The sequence below is a fragment of the Astatotilapia calliptera genome, chromosome 6, assembly GCF_964374335.1.
Source record: "Astatotilapia calliptera chromosome 6, fAstCal68.1, whole genome shotgun sequence".
In the NCBI taxonomy this organism is placed as follows: domain Eukaryota; kingdom Metazoa; phylum Chordata; class Actinopteri; order Cichliformes; family Cichlidae; genus Astatotilapia; species Astatotilapia calliptera.
The window spans coordinates 17,075,183-17,084,010 of record NC_137427.1 but is presented as its reverse complement, the minus strand read 5'-3'; the positions used below and the strand labels follow the sequence as shown (position 1 = coordinate 17,084,010).

Here is an 8,828-nt window from a genome sequence, read left to right as displayed (position 1 = left end):
CAGGTGGAGAAAATAGACTCTGCAGTCGCCCTTGTCCAAATCTGTCCCCACGTTGGAGTGGAAAACAAACAGTAGAGCTGCCTGAAAGGTCCAAGGGGACATGCGAACCTGCCGGTTATTTTAACAGAGCCCAAGACGAGAAATAAAGGGTTAAACTTTTGAAGCGCCGCTGCATTTCTCGCAGTTGACCTTCTCTCGCTGTTTTCATTCATTTATCATTTCTTCAACTTATTGCTTGTCGCCAGAAAAATAACAATAAGCTTGCCACTCTGACAAGCTTCCACTTGCAGCTGGTCTGGAGATGCAAAACTCTCTGATGGTTTAGTTATTTTTCAACATTTCCATTTGCTCCTCATGTTGTAAACAGTTTCTTTTTTTCTTTTTCTTTTTTTTTTAAATGAAGCTTGTAAGGATTCCTAGAAGGAGAGGCGTGGCTATTTGCTTCATAGAAACCATCAATCATGTGGCAGTTCTGTCGATTTCCTCTTCCTTTCTTACAAATAGCTGCACTCCTGACCCACAATAGCTGTAAGTAGCACGCAGTAGACACATTTACAGCACTTAAATGACATACTTTACCAACATTGTCCAGCATTTTAAAAAGACAACTGTCATAACCGCAACACAAAACTATATATTTTAGGGATTGGGTGTGTGACAACCATTAATTATCAATCACCTCTCCTCTCACTGCAAGACTGAAGCAACTTGATTATAACCTCTCTTTTTTTCCCAAGGATGAAGGTTTTATTCAACGTTTTCTCATCGCTTTTAAGGTTACATTGAAAGTATTTTTGTCTTACTGCCAGGCAAAGAAAACAACAATTTCTACAAAAGTCCTTCTAAACTTCCCACACAACAGCTTTCTACCACTTTGGCAGGTCTTTCAGTGAGCAGAGTTTTGGCTCGTCTCCCATTTGTGTGATAGTTGTTTGCTGAGTTTCAGGAAGGCTCACTTTGCCAGCAGGCCTGAAACAATAGAGCACGGTTTTCTCAGCTTGTTGCTGCTCGGTGTAGGCCTTCGACTGCAAGAGCAAGAGGGAAACTCCAGACTTGCCACCTCCTGCTTCTCCTCCTCCCCCTTCTTCTTCTTCGTCTCCTTCTTCTTCTTCTCCTCCTCCTGTTTCCCCTCCCTCTCTCCCCTCTGTGATGACTCAGAGAAATGTGCTTGGCTTTGCTCCCGTTGCCAGAGTGCAAACCAAGGTTCGATGAAAACGGAGTGAAATCGACAGAGGATTCCTTTACAAGAATTTGGCTGCATTGCGGCCTTAAGCTTTGTCAGATGTATCTAGTTCGATAAGTGCAATAAAAGGAGAAAGATCTGTTGAACGCAGACCAAATGGATTCATGTTTCATAACTTATTCATACATGTTTGTGTGCTGTGCTGTTGTGCTGGAAGCGGCTGCAGGCATCCAGTTGCTGCCAAGCACAGTTAGAAAAATCATAGCATTTTTAATCCTGTGAGTTCTCAAGGAGACAAAAAAATACTGATATAATTTAAGTCAGGCTAATGTATTCTGTCAGTTTTTACTGTAACAGACCGAAACTGAAATCCTTTCTGACACTGATGTTTTTAAAATATCTGTTTTCTTTTCCTTTTGTAAAAGGACCTTTGGCTTGAAAAAACACACTGAGGAGAGTGATTTCAGATCAATTATGATTGACTATAGGATAGTAAGTGTTACCAAATAGGTGGTATTTTTAAAAAGAGCTGTTACCTTATTTTTCTGTACGCTTTCTTGACTTTATCCTTATTTTAAATCATTTTGATTTCCAGTTTTATCATTTGAGTGGTTTGCAGGACACGTGGAAGAAGGCTGTTTCAAACAGTCACCCTCATATGACATTTGTGTGTGTGTGTGTGTGTGTGTGTGTGTGTGTGTGTGTGTGTGTGTGTGTTTAAAAGCCAGGATTCTTTTGAAGCTATTAAAATGTTGCAGAAACCAAATAACAGAGTGCAGAATTTCCCTCACACATTTTATTCTCTTAAAGAAAATTCATTGCTGACTAAAAAATTGTGAGCAGGATTATTTAGACTGGTTAAATTAACGGTCTGGTATTCGGGGAATGATTTTGAAATAGAAATAGAAATTTGTGTTCATTTTGTAATATATTAAGGTCTACTGTAAAATTACATTTTAAAATTACAGCAAAATAACATTTAAATCATTACAGGGAGGTTTTTATGGGTCTTCTTTTCTCCTGGATAATACATTTATATATTATTAAAGTGTTTTTTATAAACCTGATCTGACACGATGTTCACATCACAGGTTCATAACTAACAACATCAAATTCTCACATTAGCAATATAACTTATTTATTATTATTCCTTTTTGTCTGTTTGTACAAAATTATTATATTATTTATAGTACAAATAAAATGCATAGTAACAGCTAGAATGCTGATTATCAGTCTCAACTTTTTAATATATTTAAAAAATTGTATTTATACATATGTAAAGCAGACCCTTTCTCATCAGTTCTCATCAATGTGAAATCTTAGCTTATCTCAGCTGCCTATTTTACAACAAATAATGTGTTTGTTTTAAATATATTACATATATTATATTGTAATATTTTTACAAACAACTACAGATAATAAATGTATGTTCTTAGACTATTATGAAGGAAGAATATTCATATTTAAAATCATAATAGTTAAAGAAAAAAAGTGTCTGTCAGGCTGGTAAGTATTTAACCTCCTAGGACCCGGCGTCCACATATGTGGACATCACAGTTTGGGTTATTTAGACCAAAATACTCAATTTTGTTCTACAAGGGCCTGATATCCACTTACGAGGACATTATACTGCTACTGTTCTATCAAAATTTTAAACGAATATCCTCATATGTGGCTCTGATTTTTCATAAAAACAAAAATAAGGTAAAAAAAAAAATCTGGTAATCCTTTGGGGCCTAATGAATGTAAAAACAATCAGCCCAGATAGCAAATAGAAATTAAAAATGCATGCCGTGGAAGAGTTCGGGTCTTAGGAGGTTAAACAAATAATTTGAAGACTTTTTTTTTCCAGCGAATGACTCACAAATAGTTTTCTGGATGACTTTTTATTCTTGTTGTTTCTTGTCCGACCACTTTGGTTCTTCACTGAAGTTTTACATGCCATGGCTAATCTGCAGTTCTGCATCCTTAAAATGGCAGCTTTGGGATTTCTGTCCAGTCGGCCTTCCAGATTTATCTTTCCGTGCCAATGGAGCTCAACAACAGTGTGCTGAAACTAGTGTGAAGGTATATATCTTGAACACTTGGCTGTGTGTGATTTGTTTAATTTTTATTTACTTTTTGCAGAAGTATTTGTCACTGACCTCTATTATTTTCCTCCTTCCTTCTTAAATTTCTCCACTGTTATTCTCCATTTGAAAATTCAGCACACATTTTCCTTTCACGAAAGTAATTTGTAGATTATTTCTGTTTTGGCTGTCTTTGTCCTTCTTTATCTTTAAATCTGTTTTTCTTTATAGTTAATATTTCTTTCTTTATTTGTCACTCACCTCTGTGAGGAAGAGATCTCACACAACACATCCAAAGACCCCCGACAGTTCCTGTCAGGAATATCAATGCGTTGTCACAAACGTCCCTGTTGGGAGGGCCTGATATTATTCAACTTTGTGAATAAGAAATTTGGACCAAAACCCCAAGACAGATGGTTAAACGTGACAATAATAACACATCAGATTTTCTTGGCAGTCCTTTATACTGTGTTAGATTAAACTGTTGGCGTTCATACATTCAGCCAAATACAATAGTTGCTCCAAAGCACTGTAGAGGGGTCCCCCAGGGTTTGTATGTTGGCCTTGTGCAGTTTCTTCTCTGGAACAGCATCTGCTTTGTTCACTTCTCTGAAGTAGCATCCCTCAGATCACATATCTCACCACTATACTGATCTTAATAGCTTGAGCCTACGGCCCTCTGATACACACAAACACCCGCAGAGACACTATCACAGAAGCTCAGTTGGTCACTCTCTCACGAAGGGCACACAGACACAGATAATCGAATAGGTTGTGCAACACCGGTGATAAATCTGTTGAAAGAAATGGCCTACTGTAAAGGAAAGAGCGAGATCTCCCAGCTAGGGTGCTGGATAAATGTGTGTACGTGACAAAGAGAATAAGTTGCTGAGTTAGGTGTTTACTTAGCACCCTATTTACTTTACGATTACACACAAGAGTACAGCATCCATACAGTAAGTCTGTATGTCTGTGAATGTGTACTCCAGTACATGTGCGTGTTCTGCAGGAATTGATCCTTTACGATACACCGATTATACGCTGAATTGACTTGGTTTATTTGTATGCTTAGAACTGTTCTGTGTGTGTGCCTATAAAGTTGCATGTGTGTGCCTGCACAGGGAGAGAGGTTTTACATGGTCAGAGGTGTTGCTGCTAGAAGTCTATGTCTGTGCTGGAGAGCCAGATTGTGTGAGTGTAGTGTATGCGGGTGGTCACATGTGTGTTTGTGTGTGTATGCATTGCGTGGAGAGAAGCTGAGTGACAGGTTTTTGTTTTTTTTTAAGCCTGCCACTGAGACTAGCATCAAACACCACCTCAACTCTTTGCCCTTCTCTAATCTCACACACATACACACAGTGTGCTCAAACTCACACATGTGTGTACACACACACACACACACACGCACACACACACACACACACACACACTCCTGTTACAGCTCAGACTCCCTTTTACATCCCTGAGAGCTACACAGATCTTTTAAATACAAGAATAAAAATAACAACAAAAAAAAGATCCGACACTCCTTCTGCAGGTATTTTACTCTCTTCACAGCAGTCAGTTCATCTGTCTGATGCATCTGTTCAACAAAGGAGACACACACACACACACACACACACACACACACACACACACACAGAGGGTGGTTTGTCAGTTATCTGATGTAATCTGTTGTACAATGTTGGGCAACAATTATTTGATCATTTGTAAGTTTGCTCAATTAGAAAGAATGAACAGTCTCTAATTTGTAAGGTATTTGCATTTTAATGGAGAGAGACAGAATATCAACAAAGAAGCACACAGTTACATAAAAGTTAGAAATTGATGTGCATTTTATTGTGTGAAAAAATATTTGATCTCCTACCAACCAACAAAGACTCTGGATCAGATTCAGTTTCTTCCCTTCCACAATCATGGGCAAGGCCAAAGAGTGGTCAAAGGACGTCAGGGACAAAACCGTAGACCTGCACAAGGTTTGAATGGGATACAAGATCATCAGAAAGCAGCTTGGCCAGATGGTGACAGCCATTGGTGCGATTATTTGGAAATGGAACAAATATAAAACAACCATCAATCACCCTCAATCTGGAGATTGTAAGATTGTACAGGACAACTTCACCACATTGAGCCAATGGACAATAAATTTTTGGAAAAGAACTTCCTTTCTGGGTGGTGGGTGGGTCTTTCAGCATCACAGTGACCCAAAACATGTAATCAAGGCAACAAAGGAGTGGCTAGAAGCACATTAAGCTACAGACCTCAATCCTATAAAAAAATCACCAAAATGGCGCCTGAGATGTGTGCAAACCTGGTATCCAACTACAAGAAACTTCTTACCGCTGTGCTTGCCAGCTAGAGTTTCTCCACCAAGTACTAAGTCATGATTTGCTTGCGGATCAAGTACTTCAATTTATAACTTTTAATGTAGTATGTTTAAAAAAAAAAAAAACTTAACTCAGCAGGGGATTAAATAACTATTTCCCTCACTGTAGATTAAAACATTTAGTATAATAAGACCAAAGAACTACCATTAAGTAGTTAGTCTAGACAAAGTAAAAATAAAATGAAATAATTGCCTGAGTAAACATCCTATAATTAAACAAACACAAGTAAAAACAGACTCGTGCATATTTAGACGATTGCTAATGTTTGAGGTGTGTCTGAACTGAAGGCCTTGGTGCATATGACCTAGTTTACTTGATGCCATAGATCTCAAACAGGATGTTGAAAGTAAGAAAGACTGTCTTTGGTTAAAATATGTGTCAGGGAAATTCCTTTGTGACTCACACTGAGTTGGTGTTGGTTTATTATAAATTGGTTTGGTAAAATACCACCCTCTGGTCTCCTTAGTTGGTATTAGATTTCTGGGCAAGGCGGGAGGGGTGGATGAGAGGGATGGAGAGTGGGCTTGGGTGTGGGGAAGACAGGTTGTCACCCCTGCCCTTTATATTGAGATACAGTCTGGCTGATGACACTGACTCATCCTTGCTTTCCAAGCTCTCTTCTTTCCTCTTAGTAACCTCCGTCATGGCTTCTGTTCTCACCACACCCAGCGGTGCACATGCCACAAAGTGTGCTGCAGGTCTACACAATCCCCATTAGGCGTTTTTGTTGGAGTTTTTTTTCTTTCTTTTTTTTAAATCTGGGTCAGGAGCCAAATGAGAGTAATGCGAATAGGAAAAATGCCTCTCAACAATGTCTATTATTACTATTGCCTTTTCTTTTTTAACAGAGACTCAAAGTCTTCCTGTATTCATGCTATGTAAGGACAAAATACACCATTGCCTGTAGATATGTCCTTTTACATGCTAAGTGAGGGAATTGCATCAGTTCTCCACATGATGTAACCCATGCTGCAGATAGGCAAACATAATAGTCTGAAAAATCTGGGCTCACAAAGAAAAACATGTTGGAAATATGAACTATCAACCACGCAGCTGACAGTTCCTTTTTCTTTTTTTAATTCAGTGCTGGTCTGCCTTAGTACAGTTTAGAGACATGGGATCCCGAGGTAATAGCGATACGCCGGCTTTACAACTTTTGGCTTTTTAGCAGTGTTAGCAGATTAATGAACAGCAGTGTTGGTGTGTTAGTCTTCCTATTGTCGGTGAAAAACTTCGGTCCAAATTAAAACATATCAAGACTGATTTCTGAGAAATTTTCTGGTTTGGTGACCACTTCAGGCACGAACATGAGGTTCATATTTGTGGTTCTAAAGAAGATGTCTCAGCAACTTTAACTTTAGCCTCTAAACCAGTCACCAGTTTAAAATTTTAATTTGTCTACTGGCTTGGCTATTGGATGACTAAATACTGGCAAAGCAAATACACCTTCCCATCAGCCACAGCTGTACTTTGTTCAGTTCAAATAAGTAAATGTTAGCATGTTGATACATTGGATTAAGATGGTAAACAAGGCTTGTTGGCACTATCATGTTTAACACACTTTTCCCACCAAAAGACAAAATTTGATCTTTTGTGTTTCATATCAGAATTTACTCTCCTGCCAAAAATATATTACTAAAAAAAACACTAAAATGAGATTTTACTGACTGTGATTTCTTGCAATTAAATGCAAGCCAAAAAGCAGAGGTTAGTCACCGCAGGCAGGAAACATCATGAAGTAAACTGTACTGACGTGCCACTCATATCCATAACTTTATAACCTTGATCATGATTGTGCCGCTTTGCATACGCTGGGAGTTAGCCAGAGTAAACATATGTGTGCTGCCACAGCTCATTGAACTGAGTGAAATACCTGAAATAACTCTGAGTCACAACTAAATCACTAAAGCATGTCATGAGAATTTGATCAGAAGCATTTTTAAACTTTAAGGACACTTTTTGAGCATGTTTATGGGAAGCATTTGGCACGTAAAAGTTTTCTTTAGGAGTATACATGTATTCTAAGCAGCATGCAGCTAGGGAACATGCAGAGACAGTTAAACTCCTGAACTGGATGTCAGTAATGGAGGGTCTGTGTGTGTTTGGATAATTGCCTCATATTTCACAGGTAGGCATTTCCCCCCAGGGATAACTCCGGCCTTCCACGCCCCATCACCATAAGCACAATATCAACGCAAATGCGCTGAGTACTCTATTTGCTTTTCAACTGGGAACTTGACTCCCATGCTTTGAGCGAACAGTCATGACAGAAAGACGTTTTTCCAGTCAAATTAACTCAACTGTTAGATAAAAGAAAACACATTTCTAACTTTGCTCATTTCGTGCTTACATTCATGGACTTTCTAGTGTAAAATACATAGTATGTAATAATCTCAAAAATCAAGTCTGCAAATATCTTTCACTTGTTCTTATTTGCCAGGTTACCTGGCAAATTTCTGAAGAAAGGCTTCAGGTTTCTGAAGACTTTCTTCAGAAATCTTTGAACCACAGGTTACCAAAGGTCACACTACAAATGATCATGAGATCAAAAAACTGTGTGAAGCACCTCTCTATGAACTTATTCTAAACGAGGCACACACATACTAGCATATGACTTATACTTTGTTACCTACACAGGGATTCCTCTTGTTAGTGGGAATACTGGCACAATGCCTGGAGAAAACATGTTTCATACATTTATAATAAACAAGTGTAAATACACTGGAGATCTTTAGAGAGTTCTTCAAACCAAAACCTCACCGAGTGAAGTTCAGAAAAGAAATTATTTATTTATGAGTTGATTCTATTGTTGGGTTGGATTTAGTTGTCAAACAGAAGTAATTTACTAAATCATTTGAATGCTATCATTACCTTCTTCTCACTAAACACTATCATTACTTTCATTACTTATTTTTGTACTTATACTTTCATAAGATGATACAGTAGTAATCACAATTACTGACTTATTTATGTATTGTTTTCATGTAATTGTATTCATTGTGTTTTGCATTGTAGTGCTTTATACTATTTACTATTACGTGTCTACACTATAGTATTGACTGGTCTGTTCTTGCCCTTGGAAAACTGATCACATTATAACATGTCGTGAATAATTCAACATTTGTGAATTTAAATTTGATGGTATTGTTGTGAACGTGAAACCACAGGATGCCTTAATAAGAGCTTACA

The 8,828-nt window shown here is 38.0% G+C and overlaps 1 long non-coding RNA gene across 2 annotated transcripts in view; it reads right to left on the bottom strand.

The window, feature by feature from the left end:
• Positions 1-3,697: 3,697 nt before the first annotated feature.
• LOC113024033 (uncharacterized) overlaps positions 3,698-8,828 on the bottom strand; it is a 39,241-nt gene continuing 34,110 nt past the window's right edge. For both annotated transcript variants that reach the window (XR_003272627.2, XR_013909655.1), the window contains exons 3-4: positions 5,120-5,219; positions 3,698-4,834 (exon numbers count right to left, since the gene is read on the bottom strand). This is a non-coding gene — a long non-coding RNA (uncharacterized LOC113024033). The remainder of the gene's footprint in view (positions 4,835-5,119; positions 5,220-8,828) is intronic.